The sequence below is a fragment of the Lithobates pipiens genome, unplaced genomic scaffold (assembly GCF_037356315.1).
Source record: "Lithobates pipiens isolate NorthernLeopardFrog02 unplaced genomic scaffold, aLitPip1_a1.2 Scaffold_28, whole genome shotgun sequence".
NCBI classification, from domain to species: domain Eukaryota; kingdom Metazoa; phylum Chordata; class Amphibia; order Anura; family Ranidae; genus Lithobates; species Lithobates pipiens.
The window spans coordinates 90,134,553-90,149,485 of record NW_027507789.1 but is presented as its reverse complement, the minus strand read 5'-3'; the positions used below and the strand labels follow the sequence as shown (position 1 = coordinate 90,149,485).

At 46.2% G+C, this 14,933-nt stretch overlaps 7 pseudogenes; 5 read left to right on the top strand and 2 right to left on the bottom strand.

Annotated features, from left to right (window-relative positions):
• Positions 1-1,727: 1,727 nt before the first annotated feature.
• On the top strand, positions 1,728-1,846 carry LOC143937512 (5S ribosomal RNA; annotated as a pseudogene).
• Positions 1,847-1,956: 110 nt separating this feature from the next.
• LOC143937404 (5S ribosomal RNA) lies at positions 1,957-2,075 on the top strand (annotated as a pseudogene).
• A 552-nt stretch (positions 2,076-2,627) lies between these two features.
• On the top strand, positions 2,628-2,746 carry LOC143937143 (5S ribosomal RNA; annotated as a pseudogene).
• A 150-nt stretch (positions 2,747-2,896) lies between these two features.
• On the bottom strand, positions 2,897-3,016 carry LOC143936707 (5S ribosomal RNA; annotated as a pseudogene).
• A 109-nt stretch (positions 3,017-3,125) lies between these two features.
• Positions 3,126-3,244, bottom strand: LOC143937721 (5S ribosomal RNA; annotated as a pseudogene).
• A 7,621-nt stretch (positions 3,245-10,865) lies between these two features.
• LOC143937212 (5S ribosomal RNA) lies at positions 10,866-10,984 on the top strand (annotated as a pseudogene).
• Positions 10,985-14,530: 3,546 nt separating this feature from the next.
• On the top strand, positions 14,531-14,649 carry LOC143937408 (5S ribosomal RNA; annotated as a pseudogene).
• Positions 14,650-14,933: the final 284 nt, after the last annotated feature.

Sequence of the window (14,933 nt, the reverse complement as noted above, 5' to 3'; positions counted from 1 at the left end):
TTGGGGTGTCATTTCACATATAACCATGGCATGTGTGAGCAATATATCATTTAGTGACAACTTTTTGTAAAAAAATTTTTTTTTTTTTTTTTTGTCATTATTCAATCCCTTAGGACAAAAAAAATAAATATTCAATGGGCTCAACATACCCATCAGCAATTTCCTTGGGGTGTCTACTTTCCAAAATGGGGTCATTTGGGGGGGATTTGTACTGCCCTGCCATTTTAGCACCTCAAGAAATGAGATCGGCAGTCATAAATTAAAAGCTGTGTAAATTCCAGAAAATGTACTCTAGTTTGTAGACGCTATAACTTTTGCGCAAACCAAAAAATATACGCTTATTGACATTTTTTTTACTAAAGACATGTGGCTGAATAAATTTTGCCCTCAATGTATGACTAAAATTTAGTTTATTCGATTTTTCTTATAACAAAAAGAAGAAAATATCTTTTTTTTTCAAAATTTTCGCTCTTTTTCCATTTATATCGCAAAAAAAAAAAATCGCAGAGGCAATCAAATACCATCAAAAGAAAGCTCTATTTGTGGGAAGAAAAGGACGCAAATTTCGTTTGGGTGCAATATTGCATGACCGCGCAATTACCAGTTAAAGCAGCGCAGTGCGAAATTGCAAAAAGACCTCTGGTCCTTAAGGTGTTTATTGGTCCGGAGCTGAAGTGGTTAAGATGGCAGTGCGGCCCTAGTAAGAGGCTTGCAGAGCGAACAGAAACTTCCAGCGATAGAGGATGTCTCTCTGCCTCAGCACGTCAAGTAATGGGCGCAAGTCTCTTCGATATTTCAGCGTGATCGCCGAAAGATCCTGATATATCTGGATCGAATGGCCTTCAAATGTCAGGTTCGGATCACTCCTAGTTTTTTTAAGAACCTCTTCTTTGAGGGTATAGTCGTTAACATAACAGATGACATCCCGTGGGGATCAGAATCTTTGCCCTTAGGCCTAAGGGCTCTATGTATCCGCTCCATAGCTATAGGTGTACCGGAGGGTCAGACTAGCAGCTGGTTGAATTATGGATGTGACCACTGGGAGGATTTGCTCGGGCTCGATTGACTCCGGGAGGCCTCTAATCCTCAGATTGTGTCTTCGTCCCCTATTGTCGATATCTTCGACATGGCGCTGGAGGTCTCTGAGCTGCCAGGTGTGTGTGTCGACTTTGCCTTGAGCCATCTGCAATTCATGCTGTTGTTGCGCCGCCATTAGCTCCATGGAGTTTACTCTCCCTATGATTGCTTGTATCTCGTGGCGGAGGTCCGAGATGGCCGTGGTCAGAGTGCTCTTTATATTGGCTGCGACAGTCCTCAGGTCGTGGATATTTAGTTGTTGGTGATGGGGAGATGGGATGTGGTTAGTGGTGGGAGAACAGGCCGCCATGTCGGCCCCCTGGTTCCTGAAGAGATCCGGTATTGTCTGGGTATTATGGGTTCCCAGGTCCCTTGGTGAGCGGGATCTAGATGCAGAGGGTCCGCGTGAGGAGGTCCCCATGATGTGACAGTGTTTTTCAGGTAAAATCCTCTGTGATCGATCTTTTTTAGGCTGAGGAAAGACGGAGCAAAAAGCTTAAGCAGCCATCCTCTCTCTAGGCAAGCCACGCCCTCCCGGCATTTTTATTTTAATATGTTGTTGACGTCGACGACCTGTTTTATTTTTCTGCTTGTTTGCGAGGTGACCATCTTGGCGTTTGTCAAGAGGGTTGATAGTGGCCAGCAAGATTGCCTACAGCCACATAACCCTGAATGCACCCAATCTTGTCTGATCTTGAATGCTAAGCAGGGTCAGGCTTGGTTAGTACCTGGATGGGAGACCGACTGGGAATACCAGGTGCCGTAGGCATTTTTTTTTTTTTTTTTTTTTGCGTCGACGACCTCTTTTATTTTTCTGCTTGTTTGCAGAGGTGACCATCTTGGTGTTTTTCAAGAGGGTTGAGAGTGGCCAGCAAGATCGCCTACGGCCAGATCACCCTGAATGCGCCCGATCTTGTCTGATCTCGGATGCTAAGCAGAGTCAGGCTTGGTTAGTACCTGGATGGGAGACCGCCTGGGAATACCAGGTGCCGTAGGCTTTTTTTTTAATATGTTATTGGCGTCGACGGCCTGTTTTATTTTTCTGCTTGTTTGCCGAAGTGACCATATTGGCGTTTGTCAAGAGGGTTGAGAGTGGCCAGCAAGATCGCCTACCGCTCTATCACCCGAAATATGCCTGATCTCGTCTGTTCTCGGATGCTAAGCAGGGTTGTGCATGCTTAGTACCTGGATAGGAGACTGCCTGGGAATACCAGATGCTGTAGGCTTTTTTTAATATGTTGTTGACATCGACGACCTGTTTTATTTTTCTGCTTGTTTGCCGAGATGACCATCTTGGCGTTTGTCAAGAGGGTTTAGAGTGGCCAGCAAGTTCGCCTATAGCCACATCACCCTGAATGCTCCCGATCTCGTCTGATCTTGGATGCTAAGCAGGGTCAGTACCTGGAGGGGAGAACGCCTGGGAAAACCATGTGCCGTAGGCTTTTTTTTAATATGTTGTTGGTGTCGACGAGCTGTTTTATTTTTCTACTTGTTTGCTGAGGTGACCATCTTGGCGTTTGTCAAGAGGGTTGAGAGTGGCCAGCAAGATGGGCTATGGCCACATCACCCTGAATGCACCCAATCTCGTCTGATCTTGGATGATAAGCAGGATCAGGCCTGGTTAGTACCTGGATGGGAGACTGCCTGGGAATACCAGGTGCCGTAGGCTTTTTTTTTATTTGTGCTCAGAGACTCTTATAACAATGATGAAATGGGAATGACAGCTACTGAAAGAAAGTGACAAACGCCAAGATGGTCACCTCAGCAAACAAGCAGAAAAATAAAACAGGTCGTCGAAGTCAACAACATATTATAATAAAGCCTACGGCACCTGGTATTCCCAGGCAGTCTCCTATTCAGGTACTAAGCATGCCCAACCCTGCTTAGCATCCGAGATCAGACAAGATCAGGCATATTCCCGGGTGATAGGGCCGTAGGCGATCTTGCTGGCCACTCTCAACCCTCTTGAAAAATGGCAAGATGGTCACCTCTGCAAACAAGCAGAAGAATAAAACAGGTCGTCGACGCCAAAAACATATGAAAAAAAAAGCCTACGGCACCTGGGGTTCCCAGGGGGTGTCCCATCCAGGTGCTAACCAGGCCCGACCCTGCTTAGCACCCAAGATCAGACAAGATCGGGCGCATTCAGGGTGATGTGGCCAAAGGCAATCTTGCTGGCCACTCTCAACCCTCTTGACAAACGCCAATATGGTCACCTCTGCAAACAAGCAGAAAAACAGAACAGGTCGTCGACGCCAAAAACATATAAAAAAAAAAGCCGGGAGGGCGTGGCTTGCCTAGAGAGAGGATGGCTGCTTAAGCTTTTTGCTCTGTCTTACCTCAGCCTAAAAAAGATCGATCACCAAGGATTTTACCTGAAAAACACTGTCACATCATGGGGACCTCCTCGACACACACACCTGGCACCTCAGAGACTTCCAGCGCCGTGTCGAAGATATCGACAATAGGGGACGAAGACACAATCTGAGGATGAGAGGCCTCCCGGAGTCGATCGAGCCTGAGCAAATCCTCCCAGCGGTCACATCCCTATTCAACCAGCTGCTAGTCCGACCCTCCGGTACACCTATAGCTATGGAGCGGATACATAGAGCCCTTAGGCCTAATGGCAAAGATTCTGATCCCCCACAGGATGTCATCTGTTATGTTAACGACTATACCCTCAAAGAAGAGGTTCTTAAAAAAACTAGGAGGGATCCGAACCTGACATTTGAAGGCCATTCGATCCAGATATATCAGGATCTTTCGGCGATCACGCTGAAATATCGAAGAGACTTGCGCCCATTACTTGACGTGCTGAGGCAGAGAGACATCCTCTATCGCTGGAAGTTTCTGTTCGCTCTGCAAGCCTCTTACCAGGGCCGCACTGCCATCTTAAAAGTGCCAGAAGATCTAGAAACCTTCTGCAAAATGCTGGACCTGCCACTGGTTGAAGTACCTAATTGGTATGCTGATTTTCGGGTCCACATTTCACCCAACACCCGCAGCACTGAAGATCTCATGGAAACTCAACTGTCCAGATCTCGCAGACATAGGTCGCCATCCACCTTCAGACCACTTGGGGGACACCGACCCCGCCACCCACCGACGAGCCCGACTTCGGCCACGCTACCTCACAGAGCACGCAGGGACCGCTAGACCTGTCGCCTCACGAGAGCTCCGGGACACCCATGCGACGGTGGATTAGCCTACATGCTTCATACCCTGCCTAGTGCCGCTCTCCTTTCCTCTGCCTTGCATATGGACCATTCCCTTACTCACCTGCCTTGAAAGACTACAGACACTTACACTAGCTTCAATATCCCCGACTCCGGTTACCACCATGATTTCTACCTGGAGCAGTCCTGGGCCTCCAACCCGTCAGACGAGAGAGCATTCAACGCACGCACTCGACTAGACACCATTCCTGCTCGGATCCCATATAGTTGTAGCCTTTTACTCTCTAACGAAACATTACCACGGCCAAATGAGCGCCTAGAAGGACCCGAGACACCTATCGGTAAAGTATACATCGAACAGAGCACTTGGTATATTTTAGTGACTGATCCGATCTTGTGCCCTGCTGCGACATTTATATTGGCACTTACCTCTATGTCTTATATGAACTATTCTTCATATTGCAGACCTCATATCATAATAGAGGAGCTAGTAATTCTATATACTTTACTAAACATCATACTACCCTGAAAGCAGGGGCCCGTTCACTACCTTACAATATTGCAGGCATTGGGTGGTCAATTTATCAAGTGATACCCCCCTTACTAGCCTTATCCCTGATCCAAGATATACAGGAGCCATGATTTATATGATTTTTAGGCCCACCCAAACCTGACCCCCAGTACCCCCCTCTTACAAACCACCTGAGAATACCAGGTGCCATAGGCTATTTTTTTAATATGTTGTTGACGTCGATGACCTGTTTTATTTTTTTGCTTGATTGCAGAGGTGACCATCTTGGCATTTGTCAAGAGGGTTGAGAGTGGCCAGCAAGATTGCCTACGGCCACATCACCCTAAAAGCGCCCGATCTCGTCCGAACTCTGATGCTAAGCAGGGTTGGGCCTGGTTAGTAGAGATGGACAAACTTCCGACTGGACGTTTCGCGAACGCGACCGATAGTTCGCGAACCGTAACGTCCGCGGCGGGCCCCATTGACTTCAATGGGATGCGAAGTTTGCAAACCTACAGGTCAAATTTGCAGCCACAAAATGATTACTAGCTGGCAAACATAGTCCCACCACATGGCCAATGACATAACACATGTATGAGGTGAATCTGGGATCGACAACTACAAGCATTCTTTTTTTATATGTGAAATTGTGACAATTCAGGACTGTGGAGCGCATGAAGGCAATGGAGGAGAGGGAAGGTCAGGGTAGGCAAAGAAGAGGGTGCAGGAGATGATCACCAGCAGCGTGACATACAGCAATGACACCTGTACCGTGATAGAGTCATCTGACACCAGCACCGTGATAGAGAGCACTGACATCAGCAGTGTGACATACAGCAATGACACCTGCACCGTGATAGAGTGATCTGACACCAGCTCCGTGATAGAGAGCACTGACATCAGCAGCGTGACATAAAGCAATGACACCTGTACCGTGATAGAGTGATCTGACACCAGCACCGTGATAGAGAGCACTGACATCAGCAGCGTGATATACAGCAATGACACCTGCACCGTGATAGAGAGCACTGACCTCAGCAGCGTGACATACAGCAATGACACCTGCACCGTGATAGAGAGCACTGACATCAGCAGCGTGACATAAAGCACTGACACCAGCACCGTGATATACAGCACTGACACCAGCACCGTGATATACAGCACTGACACCAGCACTGTGATATACAGCACTGACACCTGCACCGTAAGCAGCCCTAGGAGTAAGTCAGCATAGCACAGGGATGGTGGGAGCCCCTCATAATGAGCATAGCACAGGGATGGTGGGAGCCCCTCATAATGAGCATAGCACAGGGATGGTGGAAGCCCCTCATAATATGCACAGCAGAGGTACAGCCCCAGGAGTAAGTCAGCATAGCACAGGGATGGTGGGAGCCCCTCATAATAAGCAGCCCCAGGAGGAAGTCAGCACAGCACAGGGATGATGGGAGCCCCTCATAATGAGCATAGCACAGGGATGGTGGGAGCCCCTCATAATATGCACAGCAGAGGTACAGCCCCAGGAGGAAGTCAGCATAGCACAGGGATGGTGGGAGCCCTTCATAATAATCGTTCCATTAATTTTGTTACGCACGAAGACGGCTTACACTGACTGTTTTCCGTTTCCACTGGAAAGAGAATCCTATTGCATAGAGGTAGCGAGAGATGGTTGCATTACTCTTAATGTGTAAAGGTTTTAAAAAGATGGTTTTGTGTGAATTTTGCTTTAACGTAAAATTAGCTGTAGACATTATAACTATGGTTAGGTTTACAATGATTTAGAGTTAGTAACCTCTATAATATAATAATAAGTATAGCAAAACAAATTAGGAAAATATTGAGGCATTATATATAGGTCGAGATAAAGTGAATACACAAAAGGGATCAAGGGATAGTTGCAAAGTCAAGGATAAATGCAAAGGTACTCTATTTAACAGTAAATTGACGTAGCTTGCAAATTCCAACGTGTAATTTTGTTACGCACGAAGACGGCTTACACTGACTGTTTTCCGTTTCCACTGGAAAGAGAATCCTATTGCATAGAGGTAGCGAGAGATGGTTGCATATGGCAGAAAGACGGCTTATACTGCTTTTCTCACATTTTGCTGCGGTAAAAAGAAATGTTTTGTCACTGTGTTTTAACTGTGACAGATAAGGTGGAGAAAAAGAAGTAATACAGAAAATAGAGTCAAACAGTGGAAACGTTTATTTGTCATGACAGCTGATACTGGTTGAGCAATAAAACTGTTTTATTAAGATTTAAGACTAGTTTTATTCTCTACATATAGGCTTTTCAAAGAGTTGTATAATATAGGCGACCAATAGGACATTTAAATGGCTTAATATTGTAGGGTGGAAGAATCGCTGTTCAAAGGTAAGAGATTGAAAGCTTAGCTTGAAAATGGCCGAGAAATAGTTGCGTTAGTCTAAATTTAAAGGATATGCCGGTACCAATGAGAAAGCTTATATTAGACTAGTTGATCTTTGCATGACACAATCCTATTATTATTATTATTATTAATAAGATCATAGTGCAGAGAGATACTCAGTTAATGTCAGAGATACTCAGTTAATGTCAGAGATACTCGGTCAATGTCAGAAAAGCAATAAAACTGTTTACATCGTTAGAGAGCGATAGTTACATTACTCTTAGTATGTGCAGCATGTCTGGTAGCAAATGGATGGTTTTGTGAACATTTTGCATTAAGGTACAATTAGAGGTAGAACTCATGGAAGTGAATAGATTTAAGCGTATTTTGAGATAGTACTCTCCATTTCTAATAAGAAATAAAGAAAAATAAGTCAGGATGGTGTGTCAGGACTGTCACATACTCACAGTCCCGGTACAAATATGCAAAATAGAGCAAAAGAGTACATGGTTTATTTTGATGTATGATAGTTTTATTGCATGCTTGATGTGGATGATTAAAATCGTGTCGTGATCTATATTTAGCATAAGAATGAAAAGGCATAACATGGCAATGAGACAAACTCCATTAGAGATGTGAGCTAGATGAAATGATGAAATGTCTCTGTATAGCCCAGATTGTCTTCTGTTATCACTTAGCCTACCCTCTAAATTCACTAGCCTCTCTATATACACCAGCATGTTTACACTAGCCGGTCTTCTGCATACAATAGCCTGTCTTCGATATACACTAGCCTATGTTCTGAATACACTAGCCCGTCTTCTGTCTTCTGTATGCCCTAGCCTGTCTTCTGTATAAATTAGTCTCTCTGTATAAACTAGCATCTCTGTATACCGAAACTGTCTTCTATAAAAACTTGTCTCTCTTTATAGCCTGTCTAGCCTTTCTTCTGTACACACTAGCTTCTCTGTATACACTAACCAGGCTTCTATATACAATAGCTTCACTCTATGCACTAGCCTCTCTGTATAATCTAGCCTCTCTATATACCCTAGGTATTGTTCTGCATCTCCGTAGTGGTAGCCTCTCCGTAGAAGCCAGCCTTTATTCTGTATTCACTAGCCTTTCTTCTGTATGCTGTAGTCTTCTATATATACTAGCTTCTCTGTACACCCTTGCATCTCTGTAATACACTAAACCCTCTGTATACCACAGCCTGTCTTCTGTATACACTAGACTGTAAACACTAGATAGAATACACCAGCCTGTCTTCTGTACCCACTAGAATCTCTGTATACACTACCCAGTCTTCTGTATACACTGTCAGCTTGGATGTATACCCAAGCCTGTCTTCTGTATACACTAGTTTCTCTATATGCACTGTCCTTTCTGTATACTCTCGACCCTCTCTATACATTAACCTCTCTATATACACTAACATCTTTGTATATACTAGCCTCTCTTTAAATTAGCCTCTCTGTGTACCCCAGCCTCACTGTTTACTCTAGCATCTCTGTATACTCAAGCCTATCTACATACACGAGTCTTCTGTATTGTGTATTAACTAGCCTTTCTTCTGTATGCTGTAGTCTTCTATATATACCAGCTTCTCTGTACACCCTTGCATCTCTGTAAACACTGTGTAAACTAGCCAGTCTTATGTATACACTCGCCGACTGTATACACTAGACTCTCTGAATACACTAAACTCTCTGTATACCACAGCCTGTCTTCTGTATACACTAGACTGTAAAAACTAGCTAGAATACACCAGCCTGTCTTCTGTACCCACTAGACTCTCTGTATACACTACCCAGTCTTCTGTATAGAATGTCAGCTTTCATGTATACCCTTTCTGTATACACTAGCTTCTCTATATGCACTGTCCTTTCTGTATACACTCGACTCTCTCTATACACTAACCTCTCTATATACACTAACATCTTTGTATTTGTCTTTAAACTAGCCTCTCTGTGTACCCCAGCCTCACTGTTTACTCTAGCATCTCTGTATACTCAAGCCTCTCTACATACACGAAACCTGTATTCTGTATTCACTAGCCTTTCTTCTGTATGCTGTAGTCTTCTATATATACCAGCTTCTCTGTACACCCTAGCACTGTAACAGTACTAGGTTCCTGTATTACAGAAACAGAACACCAGCAATAAGGTGTATACTGTGCAGGAGGCACACAACACCGACTCTAACTTCTGCACTTGAGTATACAGAGATGCATGTATTGCAGAAATTGCAGAAATTGAACACCAGTAATAAAGGGTAGCTTCAGGTGTGTACTGTGCAGGAGGCACATAACACCCACTGTAACAGTGCTAGGTTCCCAAGCAGTAAAGAGCGTCCTCTTTCCCTGACCACCGCAACACACTATACAAGGCCGCCATGCTGGCGGCCTTATATAGTGTGGGGTGTGTACTAAACCCCCCGGAGCTATAATTGGCCACAGGAATCCTGCCTGTGGTGAATTGTGGCTCTCCTCACACAGGATGTCACATCTGTTCTTATTATATAGAACCTATTATGCTCCTCGTAAACTTTTTCAGTTTGGCCGAACGGCCGGACGCAAGTTGCCCCCGGTGCGGGAACATGGGGGGAGACATGATGCACATGTTTTGGAGATGCCCGAAGTTGATCCGCTACTGGACAGAGGTGACAGGAACCATTGATCGGGTGGTTGGAACCTCCACCAGGATGGAGGCGAAGTATTGTCTCCTGGGATTAGTTGAAGGAGTTGGAAACCCGGGAAGTAGCCAGATGGCAGTTCTGAGATGCCTATTTCAGGCAAGGAAACTGATTGCCCAACCCTGCTTAGCCTCCAATGTTGGCAATGACTTGTTTTTTTTCGCTTGTTTCCCAAGATGACCATGTTGGCGTTTGTCATGATGGTTGAGAGTGCCCGAAGAGATCGCCTATGGCCCCATCCCCTTGAAAGTGCCTGATCTTGTCTGATCTCGGAGGCTAAGCATTGTCGGGCCTGATGTAACTGGATGGGAGACCAACTGGGAATACCAGGTGCCGTAGCATTCTTTTTATGTTGTTGGCGTTGACATGGTTTTTTTTTTCCGCTTGTTTCCCAAGGTGATCATCTTGGCATTTGTCAAGAGGGCTGAGAGAGCCCAAAGAAATCTCCTACGGCCACATCCCCCTGAAAGTGCCCGATCTCATCTGATCTCAGAGGCTAAGCAGGGTCCGGCCTGGATAGTACCTAATTAAAGGTGCCGTAGGAATCTTTTTATATTGTTGGCTTTGACCTGTTTTTCTTTCGCTTGTTTCCCAAGGTGACCATTTTAGCATCAGTCAAGAGTTTTGAGTATGTCCCAAAGCGTTCGCCTGAGGTCACATCACCCTGAAAGCGCCCGATCTCAGAGGCTAAGCAGGGTCTGGGTCAGATGGGAGACCGCCAGGGTCTATGTTGTTGGCGTTGACCTTTTTTTTTTTCACTTGTTTCCCAAGATAACCATCTTGGTATTTGTCAAGAGGGTTGAGAGTGTCTAAATAGAACACCTATGGCCACATCACCCTGAAAGTGCACAATCTCATCTGATCTCGGAGGCCTAGCAGTGTACAGCCTGGTTAATACCTGTATGGGAGACCATCTGTGAATACCAGGTGCCGTAGGCTTCTTTTTATGTTGTTGGCTTTTACCTGTTTATTTTCGCTTGTTTCCCAAGGTGACCATCTTGGTGTTTAACAAGAGGGTTGAGAGTGCCCAAAGAGATCACCTACGGCCCCATCACCCTGAAAGCGCCCAATCTCATCTGATCTCAGAGGCTAAACAGTGTCGGTCCTGGTTAGTACCTGGATGGGAGACCGCCTGGAAATACCAGGTGCCATAGACTTCTTTTTTTGTTGTTGGCTTTGAACTGTTTTTTTCGCTTGTTTCTCAAGGCGACCATCTTGGCGTTTGTCAAGAGGGTTGGGCGTGTCTTGAAGAGAACGCTTACGGCCACATCACACTGAAAGCACCCGATCTCGTCTGATTTCAGAGGCTTAGGAGCATCAGGACTGGTTAGTACCTGGGTGGGAGACTGCCTGGAAAGACCAGGTGACATAGAAGGATCTGGTCTGGTTAGTGTCTTGATTGGGAGATCGCCTGGGAATACCGGATGCCGTAGGATTCTTTTTATGTTGTTGGCTTTGACCTGTTTTTTTTCCCTTGTTTCCCAAGGTGACCATCTTGGCATTTGTCAAGAGGGTTGAGAGTGCACAAAGAAATTGCCTACGGGCACAACACCCTGAAAGCGCCCAATCTCGTTTGGTCTCAGAGGCTAAGCAGGGTTGGGCCTGGTTTGTACCTGGATGGGAGACCGCCTGGGTTTTCCAGATGCCGCAGGCTTCTTTTTATGTTGTTGGCGTTGACTTGTTTTTTTTGTTTGTTTCCCAAGGTGACCATCTTGGCGTTTGTCAAGAGGGTTGAGCGTGCATTTGATCTCAGAGGCTAAGCAGGGTTGGGACATGGTTAGTACCTGGATGGGAGACCGCCTGGGATTTCTCGATGCCATAGGCTTTAGTTTTAAGTTGTTGGCATTGACTTATTTTCTTTATTTTTATTATTCTTTTATTAAGTAGAACAACATAAATATAACCATACAGCATGACCCAGGGTCACAATTACATGCTAACAAAAAATAGGCAGCCAAATAACTCTGGGTTCTCAGAGGGGAGTCCTACAGTTTCATGCAGAAAATAGAGAAACCCCACCTCCGACATGTAGTACAGTATAACTAGTGCAGCTCCGTTCGGACAAATGTAATCATGGAGAACAACTGGGACCACAGCGAGCCAGCTTATCATGACCTACGTGAACCAGAGTAAAATATGAGCCGGTCATGTCCAGAACCCTGGGGTTCTTCTGGGTCCCGAAGGCTAGTAAGGAGACAAGGCATAGTCAAAAGGGAGGACGGGGGAAGAAGAGAGTGCAAAGACGGAGAGAGAGGAGGTGGGGGGATGGCGACGGGGAAAAAAAGAAAAATAAAGACAAAAAGGAGGGGGGGAATGCCACCCAGGGCAGACATGGCCTACGTAGGTAAACGTTAGATGTTCAGTCATTTTCTGGGACGGAGGCACTGCTCACCTCCCGAATGTAGTCTCGAGTACCAGTAAAATACCTCCAGGGCCTTCATGTAACACTAAATGCCTCTTCAGTGTTGTGAAGGGTGGCGGTCAATTCTTCCATCCGGAGAATATGATTGACTTTGGAATACCACAGCACCTTGGATGGGGGCTGAGGCTGCCTCCACAGTGCGGGAATGCAGGCCCGGGCGGCATTCAGGAGTTGCATCGTGAGGGTTTTTTTGTATTTTCGAACAGGCTGTTCGGTCAAGTGTAGAAGGCACGCTACTGGGAACCCAAAAGTTCCTCAAGGTCGGGCATGCCCAGAAAAGGTGTCCCATGGTCCCCATATCTGAATTTCACCTCCAACAAACATCCGGGATCGATCTATCCATTTTATTCAGAAGGTATGGGACTCTATACCAGCGTGAGACTATCTTGTATCTTGATATTGGTTTGCGATGGAAGCTTTATGTACTAAGGTCAAGATCTTCCCTATCTGTTGTGGGGTAAATGTGATGCCTAAGTCCCTCTCCCATTTGTGGATAAATGGTGGGGGTCGACTCCTCCTCCTGACTACTCAATAGGTTGTACAGAAGGGAGAGGGTGTGTCGCACAGGTTCCCTTTTGTGACAGATGGATTTATAGGGTGTCAGGTCTCTAGGAGTGTAGGGGGCCCTTTGTATGGCCAGAAGAAAGTGACGAAGTTGATAAGCACTAAACAAGTCAAGCGGAGGGTCAGAAAGCTCGGCGACAGTTTGCGTGGTCGGGAGCCTTCCCGTGGGCCACACCTCTCCCAGACGCTGTTTCCCCACCACTGTCAACTGTCGCAGTTTCTTGTTGGTAAATCCCGATGGGAAGTCTGGATTACCTATAACCGGAGTCATTGGTGATGGCAGGGGAGCAATGTGTGTGCAGCGGAACAACCTCCGCACAACAGCCAACGTAGCTCCCACTACGGGGTGACCTCTGAGGTCTTTTGGTAGGGAGGACAGGAGCCACGGGGAGGTCAATAGGGGAATGGATCCATCCTCAATCTCCATCTCCACCCACTGCTTGTGTGGGCCATTACAATGCCAATCAACGACTCTCGCTAGCAGAGTCACTCTGTAGTATTGTCTGAGATCTGGGAGACCCAGACCCCCTTGTCCTTTGGTCTGGCAAGCAATTGCAAACGGGCTCTGGGCGGTTTGCGCGCCAAAATAAAGTCCCGGAGCAGCACCTGCAGTTGTCTGAAAAAAATTGGGGGTAACCGGATCGGTAATGTCTGGAACATGTATAAGATCCGAGGGAGGGCCATCATTTTTAATGCATTACAGCGCCCGAACCAGGTCAGTGTTAAAGCATGCCAGTTTCCCAAATCAGATTTCAGTCTATCCAGGAGAGGGACAAAATCAAGCAGGTACAATTGCGCTAAATCCGCTGCGATGTCAACGCCCAGTTAACGTATAGATTTTTCAGCCCAGTAGAATGGAAAAGAGGAGCGGAGCCTCTTGGCCTCACCATCCGGGACCGATATATTCAATACAGCCGACTTGGCGCAATTGTTTTTATAGTTTGATAGGCTGCCGTGTCGCTGTAGAGACGCAAGTATTTTGGGAAGCAAAATGTGTGGATTGGAGATGGAAAAAATTAGATCATCAGCGTACGCCGCAATTTTGTGCTGTGCCGAGGGTTTGGATATGCCAGTAATATTCGGGTCATTCCGAACGTGACACATAAGTGGTTCCAGTGTCAGAATAAAAATTAGGGGAGACAGAGGGCACCCCTGCCTCGTCCCATTAGTGATGGGGAAAGAGTCCGAGCACCACTCGGTCACCCGTACCGCTGCCGATGGCGTGGAGTAAAGCGACATTACCCAGCTCATCATGTTGGGGCCAAGACCTATATGTTCCAGGGTGGCCTGCATAAAGTGCCAGGCCACCCTGTCAAAGGCCTCCTCCGCGTCTGTTGACAGCATAAGCAAGGGCCTTCCCTGTACATGCGCCGCATGGATTAAATTGAGGACTCGGGCCGTATTGTCTCTAGCTTCCGACTTATTTTTATTTTTTTGCTTGTTTCCTAAGGTGACCATCTTGGCATTTGTCAAGAGGGTTGAAAGTGCCTGAAGAGATTGCCTACGGGCACATTACCCTGAAAGCACCCGATCTCGTTTGATGTTGGAGGCGAATAGAGTCGGGCCTTGTTAGTACCTGGATGGGAGACCGCCTGGGAATACCAGGTGTCGTAGACTTCTTTTTATGTTGTTGGCGTTGACCTGTTTTTTTTTCGCTTATTTCCCAAAGTGACCATCTTGGTGTTTGTCAAGAGGGTTGAGAGTGCCTGAAGAGATTGCCTATGGCCACATCACTCTGAAAGCACCCAATCTCATCTGATCTTGGAGGCTAAGAAGAGTCGGGCCTGGTTAGTACCTGGATGGGAGACCACCTGGGATTACCAGTTATTGTAGGCTTCTTTTTATGTTGTTGGCGTTGATTCGTTTTCTTTTTTTTGCTTGTTTCCCAAGGTGACCATCTTGGCATTTGTCAAGAGGGTTGAGAGTGCCCAAAGAGATCGCTTACAGCAGCATCACCCTGAAAGAGCCCTATCTCTTCTCTTTTCTGAGGCTAAGAAGGGTAGGCATGCGCAGTACACAGCAACACAGATTCCGAAAATTGCCGAGCATGAACGGCGCCTGCGCACTGAGTCCAGGTTCTATCCCCACTATCCAAGTGGACATAGAGTAAGAATATAAAA